The 18,700-nt window shown below is 40.0% G+C and overlaps 1 protein-coding gene across 2 annotated transcripts in view; it reads right to left on the bottom strand.

The window, feature by feature from the left end:
• Positions 1 to 18,700, bottom strand: part of DACH2 (dachshund family transcription factor 2) — a 448,371-nt gene that overhangs the window by 102,499 nt on the left and 327,172 nt on the right. The window lies entirely within an intron of this gene.

Raw genomic sequence — 18,700 nt, 5'->3', positions numbered from 1 at the left:
TTCCCAGTCAGGGCACATGCCTGGATTATGGGCCAGGTCCCCAGTAGGGGGCGTGCGAGAGGCAGCCACACATGGATGGAGAGGGACATTTGTCTACCTCTCTTTCTCCCTCCCTTCCCCTCTCAAAAAATAAATACATAAAATTAAAAAAAAAGAAAAAATAACTTTCAATAATCTTGGATGTAAGCTGCTTCTGAGAAGACTAAACAACTCTCACTAATAACATAGGCCCGGTTGCCTTACGGGCAGTCTAAACAAATCTGGAATCCTAATGAACAGCTTTTGAAAGCACTTGTCCATTGAAGGCCATTAACTGACCACTACTGCCTGCAACCCTCTGAAATGCATGTACTGTATTTGAATGAAGAGCATTTGCTGTTCACAGAAAAAGAACACTCGTTTACAAGAGCATGATAACATACACAAATAGGTATTCAGAAACAAAACGATCAGTTCTTTTTTCTCAGAACCAGCCCTCCAAAAGCTTATCTCTTCATACACATCAGGTTTTTGTACAGACTAAAGCTGGATGAAATACAAAAACATGGCCCCCAGTTTGAAATTGCAGTACGCTTTGATGAGCCATGCTGGAGAGTGAAGTAACATGTACCCAAAGGCAGACTATTACAGTACCACAGTGACCTACAGTGGAACGGCTATTTCATCGGGCACCGAGCGCACTGTGGGGACAGAACCATTACTTAAAAGGATACAGGAAACAACCACAAAATGATTTCCCCATACCTACTTTTAAGGAAAAGACTGTAAACAGAGGGGAACGCGGCTGAATTCCAGTTACTTCAGTTGCACACAGTGCGATTTGTCTGTGGGAATCTTGGGCACTCTGTAAAACATGTGCTTTCACAACGTGTAGCGGCTACACGGCAGTCTACTGACTTTAATGCACTATAATTTATTAAACATCGGTCTTTGAGATTGTTTCAGGTGTTCTTCGCTGTTGTACATTACACGCCATAACAACATTCACTTGAATTATTTCCTTAGAATCCGTGCATGCCCCCGAGTGGGATTTCTGAGTCAAAGAGGTTGAACATTTTGACACTTTTGCTTTCAAGTGCCACATTTACACGAAGTTTTTATTTATTTCTATTTTTTAACTTTATTTTTACTGTGGACACAATTGCAGATATCCCCATTTTCCCTGCCTTTGCCCACCTCCTCCCAGCCCCCTGTCCCCTGCTTCCCTCTGGTCATCCCCACACTGCCGTCTGTCTGTGGGTCACATACATGTTCTCTGGCTGATCCCTTCCCCTCCTTTCAGCCAGGCCCCCTCCCCCATTCCCTCTGACAGCTGTCAGTCTGTCAGTGTGTCCATGCCTCTGGTTCTGTTCTGTTCCCCAGTGTATTTGGTTCGTTGGATACCACATATAAGTGAGATCACAGAAGACTTTTTAAGGAAATATTTTCAGGGCCAGCTGGTATCCTTCTTGAAGATTTAAAATTTATTTAAGCAAGTTGCCTGCTAGAATCTCTGCTAGATTTTTTTTTAAGAATTTTTTAAAGATTTTATGTATTTATTTCTAGAGAGGGAAGGGAGGGAGAAAGAGAGAGAGAGAGAAACATCAATGTGCGGTTGCTGGGGGTTATAGCCTGCAACCCAGCCATGTACCCTGACTGGGAATCGAACCTGCGATGCTTTGGTTCACAGCCTGCGCTCAATCCACTGAGCTACACCAGCCAGGAATCTCTGCTAGATTTTTTTAACCTTTCTACCTACTCCAGCTCTCGGAATCTACTTCCTTCTCAGGATTCTTTCCAACTTCCTTGGGTCAAAGTCTATCTCTAATCCAAAAATGGGGATCTTGGCCAGTCTTCAGCTAGATGGGTTCCAGACAAGGAAAAGCCAGATTTTCTGGCAGCCTATGTAAAAGCTGAGGGCTACCTGCTCTTGGTTATATGGACAAAGATTTTCCAATCAAATGGGGAAGGAATACGTAGTTAACTGTTCAGTCCCTGCAATAAGCCGTTCAGTGTCCATGCGTGGAAGGTTAGTAGTAGTAGGGTTTTGGTTGAATTTGATGTACTGGCTCAATGGACCAGAAATCTTTACCTTAATCATGCTGCGATTTGGTGTATTCATTGAGAACATGCAACACCCTATGATTACAGCAATTGTTCTCTCTTTTTCTCCAGATGTTTGCTGTTGTATAGTCATTGCCTAAGAGCAGGGAGGTAATTTACGGTTGGTGCATTGACATAAATTAGCATTCACAAATTTGAAATTCCAATTAAAATCAATAAGACATTGTTATGCTGTAATGAACAGGAACGGTGGGGGGAAGGGGGATATTTTAATAAATGATGCAAGTAACCACATTGCAACACTTAGAATTCTTTATAGTAACATTGGGCCAATAAATATGATTGCTATCAGAAAATGCAAAAAAAATCAAAAGAGCAATTGTCGAGCAAAAATGGAACCACTCCATCATTTTAGCACTATGTCCAAGATATGAATTACCTTACCATTACAGAACTGTAATTTATAAAATTATAAGCAAAACATTAACAAAGAAAGATGCATTTACAGGACACTAAATTATATCTCAGATATTAAAGTGGTATTGTGCCACCACAGCAAAACAGCATATAGAAATACTAGGGCTAAGACTAGATCCATATGTATTTGATAAATTGAGACTATTCTAGTCCACATTGTATATGAAATGGTAGTGTAGGTAATTAGTCTAATGTGTTATAATCATATTTTCCAAAATAAACTGGAATAGAAATGTTTTTTAAAACCTCATTCGGAGAAGGGTTGTCGAGGAACATGTATAAAGGACCCAAGGACAAAGACAATGGATTGGGGGAGAATTGAATGTGGGAAGTGGGGTGCATGGGGGAGGAGGAGAGTAAGGGGGGGAGGAAATGGGGACAACTGTAATTGAACAACAATGAAAAAATCTAACAATGTAAAAAAATGAATTTCAAGGTGTCTTGCATGTACTTTGATGAGAGCTTCAGACAAACTTGTCTGACCAGCTCTCATCTTTCTACTGCTGAAGTAAACATGATAAAGGAGGGTATTTATTGGCCTTTCCACCTCGGATGGGTATGGGAAATATGCCAACACTGTGAAGGCAACCGTGTATGAAGTCCATGACTAGGGAATGCAGGACTTCCTTGATATTTGCATTAGAAGGCATTACATTTTGGGACACATTTTTGTCTTTTGACCTAAAACTGTTACCAGTTTTCAGTTTATGCAAAGTAACTCATGACTCTGCTTGGAAGCTTTTGTAGCCCCAAATTTTGCATTGTCCCACTCCCCTTTGCCAGTTGGTAATAACAGCCAGTGCCCTTACAAGTGACAATAGATTTGTAAAATATTTATGCCAATCTAGTGTCAATCCTTTTGTTTTTACCACTGTGTGAAGTGCTTGGGTATCTACCTGCCTTTTCTATCTAGGTATGTATGTATGTATGTATGTATGTATGTTTCTATTCTATCTATCTATGTATCTATCTACCCATCTATCTCTAAATGTGTTAGTTCACTAAGTCTGCCATAAAAAATACCATAAAATCTAGACTGAATGTTTGTGTGCCCCAAAATTCATATGTTCAATCTTCATCCCCAATGTGATAGAATTTGAAGGTGGGGACTTTTGGGAGTTTATTAGGACATGAATGGGGTAAGTGCCTTTATATAAGAGACACAAAGAGCTCTTGAGCCTCCTTCTGCTGAGGACACAGAAAAAAAAAACATGACTGTCTGTGAACTAGGAAGGGAGCCCTTAGCAGACAAGGAATCTACCAGCACCTTGACCTTGCGTTTCTAGCCTCCAGGATGGTAAGAAAGAAACTTATGCTTTTTGTAAACTGCCTAGTCTATGGTATTTTTGTTATAGCAGCCCAAATGGACTACTACACCACAGAATAGGTAGCTTAAATGACAGAAGTTTATTTTCTCACAGTTCTGGAAGTTAGAAGTCCAAGATGAAGGTGGTAAGATCAAGTTTGGTTTCTCTTGAGGCCATCCTTCTAGGTTTGCAGATGGCCACCTTCTCCTTGTGTCCTTACATAGCCTTTCAGGTCTGTGTGTGTGCATTGCTGGTGTCCATTTGCATGTCCAAATTTCAACTTCTTATAAGGACACCAGACATACTTGATTAAGGCCCACTATTATGGTTGCATTTGAAGTCAAGCACATCTTGGAAGAGGGCATATTCAAATATGATCACATTCTGAGGTACTGAGTATTAGAGCTTCAACATATGAATTTTGGGGAGAAATAATTCAGTCCATACCACTAGAGCATGTACCCTTTACTGATCCGCAGCATACTAGCTTTCTGAGGATGTCCCTCTCATAAAGAGAAAAAAAACTGTATAACATCTCAACAAGGCATGTCTAAGAAACCAAGTAAGCAGTGGGTTAGCGAAGATAGAGAACCCTCATCAAAGTGTTTGTCTTCACCTCAAGAAAGTTGGTATTAGCTATAAATGTAACCCAATACAGGTCTACGCAGAGAAAGATAATGCAAAAAGGGCAGCGAATTCTAAAGAATTGAATCATTTCAGCTTATCCATACTAACTACTTATCACTATTTTAGTTCAATGTTTAGAAAAATTAAAGCTATGAAATAAATAGTATAGACACTCTTACATTAATACTATAGATAATTAATTAATCTAATCTCAACTTTTCCAATTGTTGGGAACTGCCCTGACTGGTATCAGAAGCTGAAACCCCCGCCTAGGCTAAAGCTAAGACAACGCCCTTGGAACTGTAAGCCAGCAAGGAGACAAAAGCTTATCTCCCTGGCAGGAGCGCTGCTTCTGCTGCTTCATTCATAACTGAACCCCCAAAAGCTTGGTCGGTTAGCCAAAGACGGGTAAGATTCCCCAAGGGGGAACGACCTAAGCCAGGCACGATCACTTTGGGAGGCCCCCCAAAAGAAGGACTTGGGGGGCTGCAGCAAAAGGGGGTGATGGACCCTCGCTCCTCGGCTTTGACATAGCCTGAGTTCTCATCGTCTTAGAGAAAATCTCCTTATCTCTTGGTTGCCTTAGTTCCCTTGCTCCAGCTAAGCCTGAAACAATGACAGGGTGGTGCAGCTGTGTGCTGGAAAGGGCGGTTGCCCCGGGTGATCAGGCCTAAGAAAGAACATGTAAATTCCTGTGAAACCTGCTTTGTTCAGAATGCTCTCAGTTGAATGAGAGGGGTCCAAGGAGGAACTTAGCTTGTTCCTCAAAGTCTTACAGCTCTTTGACCCCGACTCAATAGACCGGCAGAGTTCCTTGTTATCTTTGTTCCTTACTTCCCCCTGATAAGTACTGTCCTTTACCTGAATTATTATGCAAAATGAGCCCAATAAAAGCAGGTATGGACGGTAAATCGGCGTGCTCCCCACTAGGGGGGTGGCCATCCCGTCCCTACTTCCCCACAGAAACTAGTCTGTCTCTGTGCATGTTTTTTCTCTTGTGTTTTTCGTCGAGCCAACCACAGCGTTCCGTGATCACTGCTGGCTGGTGACCCACGCAACATCCAATGATAAAACTACAGAGAACTACATTTTTTACAAGTCCAAGCAATTAGAAATATGTATTCCTAATTAGAATCAGTGTAAGAATAATGAAGTGATACACTATGCAGAAATATGAATTTGACAACACATTGATAAACATCTGTTGCCTTACCTAAAAACCAGTAACTTTCCAATTTTACTATGGTTTTTCTTTAAAGCCCATTGTAAAATAGGTTTCTCAGAGGATTGCTTGTGTTTGCTACTTTTTCTTTGTGGGAGCAGCGGCCAGAGGGCAGAGACCTGTGAACCACAGGGTCTTTACAATAGACACACGGAGCTTCTGCGATGGAAAGGACCTTTGTATCCTGGGAGGAGGTGAGTGTGGCTTTCACTTACTCCTCCGCCATCTTGCCTCTTGTCCTTTTACTTAAAATAATATTTTTTCCAAAGGAGCAAGAACATAAGATGAGTAGGATCTAAGGCTGTATTTTAATTCACCAGAATTTTGCCTTATGAGTACTCTTCTGACCCCCATTCTAATAAAGGAATTCTTACTCTAGTCAGGTTTGTGAAATGTATGAAAAATATCATGTGTTTCAAGATAATAAGATCATAGGCCTAAAAGGCCCAAATCCCAAAATATTGAAAATGGATATAAAATAAATCCAGTAGTATGACTCTAAGTACAAATACTGAGCACCACTCTTAACCTTAATACTTTCATATTATCAGAGTACTAGTAGTCGCTTTCTTTTTTAATCATTTATTATTATTCTATTACAGTTGTCCCATTTTATTCCCCTTTGCTCTCCTCTAGCCAGCACACCCCCCACCCCCAACTCCCGCATTCAATCCCACACTGTGGTCCATGGATCATTGGGTCATTTGTACACGTTCTTTGTCTGGTCCCTTCAGGGGCCATTATCCCCCTCCCGCCTTCCCTGTGGTCACTGTCAGTCTGTTCCATGTTTCCTTGCATCTAGTTCTATTTTGTTTGTGCTTTGCTGTTAAGAATGAGTAAAGGAATCTCAGAAAACATTGATATCATGGTGCAGGGTATCGGGATAATTTTGTAAGCAGTGGTCCTCATGGTCCCTGAGGGGAAGTAATCGTCAATACAGTGCATGAACGACTCATTCTGTGGGTGTGAATTCGCAAGAATTTGGGTTGAAATGAGTCATATGCAAGGGTTTCATATTGTCACAAACCGACCATAATAAGCATTCTGTGGTTAGAGCTTTGTGTTCTGACTCAAGATGGATGTGACTTTTGAAGTCGAAGAGGAGCAGTCAAGTCGGAGTTGCTATTATAAATTAATAAGCACAAGTGGTGGAAGTTACCTATTATGAGGAAATATAATTATCAAATCCAAAACTATGGGCTTGACTTTGGAAAATGCTTGACTGTGGAAAATATGAATGACAATGCATAACAAGCTGTTCTTCCTTTCAGCCTTTTATAGCCGTAACAAAACACGTTTCTCAGATTATTTGAAAATATCGACCTAAATTGACCATGTTTCCCATAATCTTTTTTTTAAAGATTTTATTTATTTATTTTTATTTATTTTTTTTTAGAGAGGGAAGGGAGGGAGGGAGGGAGAGAGACAGACAGACAGACAGACAGACAGACATCAATGTGCGGCTGCTGGGGGTTATGGCCTGCAACCCAGGAATGTACCCTGGCTGGGAATCGAACCTGGGACACTCCATAATCTTATATACTTAAGGCACAGAGCCAGCAGCCACATGGGAAGAAGTCAATGCAACCGATCCCTGTAACATATGACCTAAGTCAAGCTTGTTTTCCTATTGGTACAGTATTTTGTTTACCTAATGTCCCAGCTAAATGCACGTTGCTTGATGAATCTAAACATCATGTAGCCTTTGGTAGTAAAAACTTAAGTCATAATTGAACCAGCAAAGACTTCATTGTTTTCTCTGAACAATAAAATAGTGTGTATGTGTGTATGTGTGTGAGACAGAGAAAGAGACAGACACATAGAGAGACAGCGAGAGACAGAGACCAATTTAGAGTTTAGAACATTCCTAAGAACAAACTCAGAATATAGGTGCAGAGGCACCATAATCTACAAACCTTTTCATATTATACTTTGAGTCACTTTGCCTATGTGCATTCACAAAATACTACATTCAGCCATTTTCTAGATTGATCCAGACTGGTAATGCAAAACATGCAGTGTATCTGGAATTTCAACGGATATTTCTAGAAAATAACAATTATTCATCTAACACTGTTGAAGAGGTCTTCTTTTTTTTAAGTTTGTGTGTTAACCAGACCCGCTTTAGGGCCACGTGGGCCGGCACTTTCAAGTGTCCTCAGAGGCGCAGTAGGGGTTCATGGATGGGCTTCTTAGGACGCACGCCTCAGTACAGTAGCTACTTCTCCTGGGTGGCTATTTACATTAAAATTTTCATAAATTAAAATGGAATCAAATGAAAAAGCCAGTTCCTCAGCTGCACTAGTCTCATTTCAAGGGCTCCAAGGTCATGTGCAGGTAGCGAGCACCATACTGGGAAGTACAGACATCAATCATCTCCTTCACTACAGAAAATTCCGTTAGATAGGGCTATTCCAGAGAATAAGGAGTTACAAGTTAGTCTGTAGTAAAGCAGCTTACTAGAGCATCTTCAGTTCAACACATTCAATCCTACATTGACCATTAATCAATGAAAGGGATCTAGCTCTTTTACTCTCTATATCGGGCAGTTGTGTAATTCAATTGTTTAAACTGTCTCAGGTGCTATTCTCAGATATTGGGGGTACAGAGAGATAACGGAGTTCCCACCTTCAAAGGTCTGTCGAGCAAGGATCGCGGCCACGTGTGTACCACTCTGTTCCCTGCTAAGTTGGCCAAAGTCCTGGCGTCCACTTTGCATTGGTTTGATTCCCATTCTTACTGCCACTGATTCAGTTGTACCCTCACTCCTCTCTCATTTACACTATCTCAAGAGCTTCTTAACCGACTTTCCTACTTCTAGGCCTTTCTCCTCCATGTGACCCTTGCCACTACTGCCAAAAAATAAGCTATCAAAAACCAAAAGAAAGATGGCGGGCTTTCAGAAAGGAAAATTGGAAAAGTGGACTGGATTAAGCAGAAAAGTACCCAGACAGCAGGATTCCCTTGTGTCCATGGTCATAAAGCTGACATACAATAAACACTGACCAGTGAATGTGGACCAGCATGTTCTACCACTGTTCTGTCAATGCATCATCAATGTCACCCAAATCAGGAGAAAATAACCAGCTCTACACTTTTATCATCGTCACCACCATCACCATCATCGTCATCACCACCACCCTAAAGACTGTGGAATCAAGTTGTTGCGCGTGGGTCACCGGCCAGCAGTGACCACAGAACGCTGTGGATGGCCCGCCGAAAAACACGCGAGAAACAAACAAACATGCACAGAGATAAACTAGTTTCTGTGGGGAAGTAGGGACGAAATGGCCACCCCCCCTAGTGGGGAGCGCCCTGATTTACCGTCCATACCTGCTTTTATTGGGCTCATTTTGCATAATAATTCAGGTAAAGTACAGTACTCCTCAGGGGGAAGTAAGGAACCATAGAAAACAAAGAACTCTGCCAGTCTATTGAGTCGGGGTCAAAGAGCTGTAAGACTTTGAGGAACAAACTAACGTCCTCCTTGGACCCCTCTCATTCAACTGAGAGCATTCTGAACAAAGCAGGTTTCACAGGAATTTACATGTTCTTTCTTAGGCCTGATCACCCGGGGAACCCGCCCTTTTCAGCACAGAGCTGCACCACCCTGTCATTGTTTCAGGCTTAGGTGGAGCAAGGGAACTAAGGCAATAAGGAGATTTTCTCCCAGATGATGAGAACTCAGGCTATGTCAAAGCCGAGGAGCGAGGGTCCATCACCCCCTTTTGCTGCAGCCCCCCAAGTCCTTCTTTTGGGGGGCCTCCCAAAGTGATCGTGCCTGGCTTAGGTCATCCCCCCCGTGGGGAATCTTACCCGTCTTTGGCTAACCGACCAAGCTTTTTGGGGTTCAGCAGCAGAAGCAGCGCTCCTGCCAGGGAGATAAGCTTTTGTCTCCTGCTGGCTTACGGTTCCAAGGGCGTTCCCTTAGCCTTAGCCTAGGCGGGGGTTTCAGCTTCTGGTACCAGTCAGGGCGGTTCCCAACATCAAGTACAAAAGTTTCAAAAATTAATAGTTACTGCCAGAGTGTACAACTGCATTTAATGGGGGAACTAAGGCTTAATAGTGTACTTAATAATTAAAAATTAAGCATTCACCACAGACGTCCTGAAATAAATTACACCTCACTCACATATCGTTCTAAAAATTAGGCTGACAAATTTCCCAAAGAAAATGTAAAGCTCAAAGGCCCAGTACATTTGTTTCTAAATTAAAATGCGACAAGATGAGCATATTCCCTGCGTGACACTTGAAAGCACAGTGGGTAAAACCTGAACATTGCATTACTGGGATTCGAAGATTAGTTCAGCTATACAGGGAGTGGAGTCACTTGTAATGAAGGCACAGTGCTACCCTATGCGACCTGCTGGGTGGCATGACAGGCTTGAGGAAATGCTTGCAGATCATTGGTTTTGCATATAACTTGGAGAAGATTCTGATTAAAAGGAATTTTCACTGTCGACATCGGGAGAAAATGGGGTTCTCTGCCTGCTGTTATTTTGCAATTCCAGCTGGTAAACTTATCTTAATCACTCTTGTATGAACTCCACATATTTTTAGTCATCCTTGTATTCGCGTAATACAAGGCGTAATTTTGTATTTCTTGTAGCCATTTTTTAAAAAAAAAAAAATCCTTCAATTTAATAGAAACTGTACACTGTGGCCAGTATCAAAGTTTTTCTGTGCGTGTGACAGGGCAGTTATTGAAGTTTGGATTCATTTCTTGCTATTGTAAGTAATACAAGTTGAAAGGTCCCCCCCAAACTAATACAAGTTCAAGTCATTCACAGTACTTTGTTATCTGAATCCGAGTTCCGTCTGTCATCCTTAATAGCATGTGGTCTATCTAAATGACAACCATATTATCAAGTCATTTTGCAATATAGAATCACATGATACCCACATCTATCTTTGATCTTCTCCTGTCATAGCTCTGAAATATTGGACATCATCTGCTGACAATAAATGCTGAGGATTTATTTTAAAGAAAATGTTCCTATAATTCATAAGCTGTGACATGTTTTCCTGAGAAATAGACCTTCAATTGGAGGTGTCTGAAGGAAAGTCTGCATAGCCCCTCAAAATCCAAAAGATGATCTGGAAAGATGGAGCCAGACATTGCGGTTTCCATTTTTATTTTCATTAAGCAGTGAGGACAGCATGATATGTAACTAGTACGGAAGGTACAATCCTTGGTGATGCTCCACCAGCTAGGTGTTCGATGTACGGCAAAGGGAAAGTGGGATTTCATAGCTGGGCGAGGGGTTGGCCAGGGGCACCCATGGTCTCTCACAACCTCTCCCCTCATTGTGACATCACCTATGTCTGCCCAGTGGAGTGGATTAATGGGCTATGTTATTCATTTTTATCTCAACTAGCTCTTACCGGACAACACGACAGACACAACCTGAGACTGTAGACCAGTAAGCACAACAGAAGAGCAGAACTGAGGCCTCTCTTACTTGTAGGAACTCTCTGACGCCTTCGTAAGAGGTAAAAATATTGTCAAGGTTGTCAAATTAGATATATGCATCACATGGCTCTGGCTGAAATTAATACTATACTTCTAAAAGTGGTTATATAATTAATCAACAAAATCCATTAAGTCAAAATCTTGTGTTTTTTTTAATTTTAATCTCACCATTTAATTTCTATCTTATGTGCATAGTTTAGTTCATGTCAATAGCTCATAATTCAACTTACGCATGATAAAAGCATGCTCATTATTTACCTGATAGAGTGTGTAAATTAAAAGATTTCAGACAACTTCCTTAAAGGAAAAAAAACTTTAAAGGATACAATAAAAAATCCTCTCAAAATATGCATTCACGAAGTTAAATTTTTACAACCTTCATTTTTCATTTCTTTTTTTTTAAAGATTTTATTTATTTATTTTTAGAGAGGGAAGGGAGGGAGGGAGGGAGAGAGAGAGAGAGAGAGAGAGAGAGAGAAACATCAATGTGCGGTTGCTGGGGGTTCTGGCCTGCAACCCAGGAATGCACCCTGGCTGGGAATCGAACCTGGGACACTTTGGTTCCCAGCCCGTGCTCAATCCACTGAGCTACGCCAGCCAGGCATTTTTCATTTCTTACACACTAGATCTATGGTCTATAAGCCTACCACTTACATAATTTAAATATTAGATATATGGTCTATAAGCCTACCATTTACATAATTTAAATACTACTTGTACTACACTGTTAACTTAACCAAATTATCCACACACTTGATGGTAATCAGTTAGACATAAAAGTAACAGGTAAGACTGGCCACGTGAATGTGCAGAATAGTTCATGTTTTGTGATTTTTTTTAGCCCCACTTAATGGTGAGATATAGTAGCATAGGTATACAAATGGTTAATACATATAATATACATATATTAATATCATTCCTACAATTATTAAGACTACCTGCCACAGTAGTCTTTACAAATATTAAAACATTATTGGGGGTAACCATAAAGTAGTCTCTAAACAATCAAATTCCGTTTGCCCAGAAACCTAAAACAAAGCCAGTATGACCTTTCACAGCAAATGAGCAGAATTAATTACTACCCATACAACAACTGTTCTGGTTGGGATTTCAGCTGCCTACTTGTGGTCCGTGGAGAGGCGAGGTTACAGTGATCTTAGCCGGCTGGCAGTTGTCAACAGGCAAAGGTCTAGGAAAAGCAGCAGCAGATCGAGACAGATGCAAAATAGAGAGGGAAAGGCTCTATCCTCCCCCAAGTAGAATGGCAGAGTGGAAATAGCATCCGACAGCCCTGGGCTGGAAACTTGGCTCCTCCAATGAACAGCTCTAAGTTTTGGAAAGGATACTAAAGCTGTTTAAGTCAAAGTTCCCTGATATTTAATATGGATATAATACTATCTACCTCCAATGTGGTTGCTGTAAGGATTAAATGAGAAAGAACATGTAAAACACTTCGCACAATATCTGACTATATTAAACGCTAACTATCATTTAAGTTATTTTAGAATATAAAAGATAAGGTGAATGTCTTAGCTATTAACATCATTAACTTGCCTATAGAATATATTTTTAATGATACTACCACCAGTGTCCCCAATATTACAGAAATAACCCACAGAGGTAAAAACCATGATTTTTATAGTTAGTACATTTGTTTGTATGACCATGTACATTTTAATGTATTATCATTAAAATATATAGTCAGGTATGTACTGAAAAGCAAGCACGCCAAACGCAACTTTACTGGGCAACTTCCAACGGCACATCAAGTGGTTCAGCAGATGTAATTACTGCCAAGCCTTGCCAAGAATTTCAAATGTGCCCATTAATTCAGCAATTCCCAATCTGTCCATCAGTCAGTCATACTTAAAAAATATGCCTGTCACCACGTAGGTGAAGAAATCTATCGATAATTACACAATAAAATCCTTTCACCCCTTTGAATATTTAAATGCATACTCCAAACTTTTCTTCTTAAAAACATCACATTAGCTGAATAAACTTTGTCTCAGAATCAGATACAAACATACTGGAAATAGCAGCCATTTCACAAATTATATACATACTTTTTTTTTTTTACAAAACAACTGTGTGTATTAAGGACGGTGAGTGAGATATAAAAAGCTATGTATGGCTTGGTCTCCTCTTGAGAAAGCAGGACCATATGCCTCTCTCTCTCTCTCTCTCTCTCTCTCTCTGTCTCTCTCTGTCTCTCTCTCTGTCTCTCTCTCTCTGTCTCTCTCTCTCTCTCTCTCAGAGACAGAGTTTGGCCAGCAGACAGTGGGTGATAATCCTAGAATTTCTTGAAACAAGAACCATAATAGACACATATTCACTAACATGGAATAACCACTGAAATCAAAACAAGACCGGTAGAAAGAATAGATTATAAATTTTTGCAAAAGTTTCCATGTCCCTCTAAAATGAATGGGAAATTGAATAAAAGGAGAGGAAACGAGCAGGAACAGAGAAAAGGAGAATTTCACCAGCAAAAAACAATCATTTTACGTAAGGACAAAATCTACTCTACAGAGACAAGATGACACTTTTAGGGGTTCTACCTAAAGACCAAAATTCACAGAAAGCTATAAAGCTGTATAAATGATAATAAATTGAAATGCAAGACAGAGCCTAGTATAACAATACAAAGTAAATGCATATATATATATATAGTTAAGTTGAGACATTTGTATGAATACACCAAAATCTAATTTAGATGGAAAAAAGGAGAGGGTAGATGAACACAGCTCTTTTTTAAAAAAAAAAATTTAACAAATCAATGTATCTCTTTTTTTAAAGGTTTTATTTATTTATTTATTTTTAGAGAGGGAAGGGAAAGAGAAAGAGAGAGAGAGAGAGAGAGAAACCTCAATGTCTGGTTGCTGGGGGCCGTGGCCTGCAACCTAGGCATGTGCCCTGACTGGGAATCGAACCTGCGACACTTTGGTTCGCAGCCCGTGCTCAATCCACTGAGCTACGCCAGCCAGGGCAAACACAGCTCTTAAAAAAATGAAAAGAAATAGAAGGAAATGAAGTAGGAGAAAGGAGGTAAGTAATTATAAAATCGAAGTAACAATAACAATACATAACACTGATAAATCTCACAAGAAATATTTAGTAAGGCTGCGTTCTTAGTGCCTATGGATGACCGGAATTAATCTTTCACTTTTATGAAAAGACTTATGAGTTACTATTTATAGTATCAAAGAGGTTCATAAATGTACTTTATCATTCTGTTGACTCATTAAAACTACAATTAGCAGTTATGGGAGATTACTTAGTAAAATTATAATATATAAGTTTAATATATATAGGAATCACAGTTTTTGAACACTTACTATGTGCCAGGAAAATGTTCAAAGCGCATTGTACACTTAACATGTACCAGAAACAATTAATTACTGTGAAACAATTTTTGAAACAATTAATTAACAACACTGTTTGGTAGGTTCTATAGTAAATCATGTATCATAGAGAAAACATGGACTCGATACAATTAAGGAATTTGCCCAGGTTCACACAGCCAGTAAAGAATTAAACCAAGGCCTGGCTGGTGTGGTTCAGTGGACTGAGCACCAGCCTGCGGACCAAAGTCACTGGTTTGATTCCCAGTCAGGGCACATGCTTGGATTGTGGGCCAGGTCCCCAGTAGGGGGCACTGTAGAGGCAACCACACATGGATGTTTCTCTCCCCCTATTTCTCCCTCCCTTCCCCTCTGTCTAAAAATAGAAAATAACCAGAGATATTGAAATAATGAACAAACTGACAGTAACCAGAGAGGAGGGGAGAGGGGATAATAGGGGAAGGTCCATCAAGGAACATGTATAAAGGACACATGGACAAAGCCAAAGGGGGAAGGTTCGAGGGTGGGAGGTGGGGCGGTGGGGGCACGGTGGGGTGACAAATGGAGACAACTGTACTTGAACAATAATAAAAAAATACAATAAATAATAAATAAAATCTTTTTAAAAAGAAGAAAATGTCCTACTCTAAAACCAAGGAAAAAGAGTCATTGTAGATAAATAATTAAAAAAAAAATTTACTGAAATTCCCTCCCCTCTTCCCTCTGGACACTGTCAGGGGAGGCAATTTCAGGGGAATCTCAGGGGGAAAAGGGGAAGGGTTTACAGGAACGAGTATAAAGGACACATGGACAAAAACTAGGGGCGGGTGGAAATGGGAGGGAGGTGGGGAGCGCTGGGTGGGTGGGCTGGGATGAGAGTAAAAGGTAGAAAATTGTACTTGAACAACAATAAAAATAAAATGTTTTAATTAAAAAATTAAAACAAAACATATTTTCCCCTAAAATAAGTAAGTAAGTAAGTAAATAAATAAATTTATTTACTGGTTGAAAAAGCCACAAATTTTTTTAAACACAGTAATGTTAAGTGAGGTTAAGGTTTATGCTACATTTTCAATTGATCAAGAAGTTCTACTACTTTTCTTTCCAAATGGCCATTCAATGCACCATAGACAGTAAAAAAAATACATATTCTATATCTGCTAGTTAGTTCTGAATCCAGACTGTGCATTTGAATACATTTTCAAAGGAAATAAAACATGGCACACACACAGGGAGCAGGAAGACGTTTCAAAAATATGATTACATATTCTGCAGTAATGGCTAAACAATGCTTAGTTATCTTTAACAAGTTTTAGATTTCCAGGAGCATGGCAATACTTAGAAAAGTTTTAGAATCTTTCAGTTATGGCTCAACATTCATTTCCAAAATTTAGCAAGATTTGGAGGAGCAAAGCTGACCTTAAAATAAAAGTAATGCAACTTAATAGGCTTGGGGTTTTTTTAACTTAAAAAATTGAATATGTACCATCATTAAAGTCTTTGAATTGACTCTTCATGGCATGTATGGTATTCTCAAACAAAAGAGGGTGTGGAATTGAAACAAATGAATCTATTTTGCATACATGTGTATGTTTTAATGTTATAAATGACTGATAGGCTAGCTATTTTTTGACACGCAAGTCCTGATTCAGTTCTACAATATAATTTAGTATGAGATTCTCTGTGCTGTCCACCGGCGGCTAAATCCCAATATACAACCACTGCTACATTCAGACTCATTCACACAAGGATGAAAGGTTAAGTATGCACCGGAACACCATCGAGGATCTGCTTATTAGGGCTGGCAGCCCAGCAAAGGTAGCAAAGACTTATAGCCAAAAAATGTCTGATGCTTTTGGCCAATCTACAGACTTTCGCTTCCAAGGCTGAAAATCTGGCATGACGAATCCATTTGGAAAAAACACAAGACATCACCTACGCCTGGCACAAAAAGCAGAGTCCGTATTTTAAAGTTGAAAACAAGCTTTTTCAAGTTTTATAAAAAAAAAAAAAACACATCAGCTTCAAAGGGATTATTATACAACTACAGGCATCTGAAAGGTTTTCGCGTATGCACAATTTCTCTGGTGTTGAGTTGCCCACAGGAGTAATACAGGTTTTCCTCATATTTCAGGACGGAAAAGAGCAGAGGTCCAAGCTCGAAACAGAAAGTGGGATGAGCCCTTCATAGACAGGTAGGTAGAGGGGACCATTCATCCTCATGCATTTGCACAGGTTTCCTAGCCTTTCCCAACCTGGCACTGCACAATACAAAATTGGCCTTGGAAACTGCGTTTTGACTTCAGCAGCCTCCAGAGCAAGTTTGGAAAGGACACGTGACATTAGTCAATTCCTATCTGCTTATTTCATGCAGTGTACATAGTTCAGACATATTTTCTATCTTCTTGTTTAATGATTGTATTTATTTATTTACTTATTTTTACAGAAGCAAGGGAGGGGAGAGGAGAAGGAGAGAAACATCCATGTGTGGTTGCTTCTCGTGCGCCCCCTACTGGGGACCTGGCCCCACAACCCAGGCATGTGCCCTGACTGGGAATCGATCCGGCGACCCTTTGGTTCACAGGCCAGCACTCAATCTGCTGAGCCACACCAGCCAGGGTCAGAAATATTTTCTAAAGTGTGCAAAATGTAAATTTGTGTAGACGCTCAGATGAGAAGGAACATTTCTTGGGGGTCACTTAGCTAGGACTGTGCAGGAGGTGGAGGATGATATAAGATACAAAGGCCCCCCAAGGAGCCTCAGAAGAGAAGGACACAGACATCTGGACCCTGGGATGCCGAGGGAGCTGACGGCACCATAGCTGTGTCCGGTTCTCCCTTCTCTGTCACTGACCAAAGGGGCGTAATTTCTACTCATTCACTGAATTCAGCATTTAGTACAGGGTCCTGCACAAATAACACTCCCCCTTTTATTACAAAATCATAGGCATGTAATTCTGTAACATAACAATACCCCACTCAAGCGTACCACATGACATTTTAGGTGAAATGTTCAAATTAAAGTTATACATTATGACACCCGTATTATGAGCCTACCTACCACACTCCAGCAGCCCTTATTTCTGCCAGACCCTGTGTGTACATAAAGATGAAGGAGATACCCCATCCTTAAGCAGTGCTATACCACAGAAAAGCCCCAAATCAATTCACTAATTATTGTAAAAAATACCTTTGAGCTGATCATACAATACACTAAGGTGGCCTATTTTATTATTTTCCATTTCATTCCGAAGGTCACTCTTATTTATTTGTGTATTCATTTTGCCCATTACATGTATGTAGATCACATGGTTCTGAAAAGTTAAAGTCACAATAACATACTTGTCATGTAATTGTTTCTATAAACCAACGAGTTTGTTAATCAATCAAACGAAAAGTAATTATTTAGAATTCTATTACTGATAGTCTGTAAATAATAAAATACAGAATGCTTATTCTTCCTTTTACCAAGTAAAAACTTGAAATAGTTCCAAATATTGTTTTCGCCGGAATATGTTTTCTTTTGGTTGCTCAGTTTGTTTTCCAATTGTGAAGCATATTTTCAATTTGGCAATACACACAATAAATACTGCACGGCCTGTTGTTTGATTGGAAAGAAAAATAAAGGCTATTTTGCCTTTGAATACAGAAGGTGTGTACCTTGCTTCAAACGAAAATAGGCCATTTATTATCATAAAATATCATGGCCTCAAAGGATTTCATGGCCACAGTGCTCGGTGGGAATATGCCACCTAAAAACGTATTAATCTTTTGAAATGTGAACACCTGTACCTTTGTATTTTTCTTTAAAATACGGGTTTCGTTTCTACCGTATACCACGTTGATTATCTTTAAAAAAATATTAACAGCTTGCATCCTCATATTAATGCCCAGTTACAAATTCCAAATGTTTTGTCACATTTCTTGTAAGCAATGCCATCTGCCAGAGGTGGCATTTCATGGCTGTTTACCCTGACTCCCTGCAAGAATTCATCTGCCGCTACCTAATGCTGCCTGAATAAAGGGGATTAAGGCTCTGATGCAACAGAGACTATTGATAATTTGGTATAATTGGGAAGAAATGAAGATAAATGAGGTTGAAGATGGAGAGGCAATTAGTTGAGCCGCCTGTACAGCTGTGTTCTCGGCCTAGCTCCCCTGGCCTTTTCTTCGGTGAGGTATGTGCAAATTAGCCATAATGACAAAC

Source organism: Phyllostomus discolor, chromosome X (assembly GCF_004126475.2).
Source record: "Phyllostomus discolor isolate MPI-MPIP mPhyDis1 chromosome X, mPhyDis1.pri.v3, whole genome shotgun sequence".
NCBI classification, from domain to species: domain Eukaryota; kingdom Metazoa; phylum Chordata; class Mammalia; order Chiroptera; family Phyllostomidae; genus Phyllostomus; species Phyllostomus discolor.
Note: the sequence above shows the minus strand (reverse complement) of the source record. Positions and strands in the feature narration are given on the sequence as shown.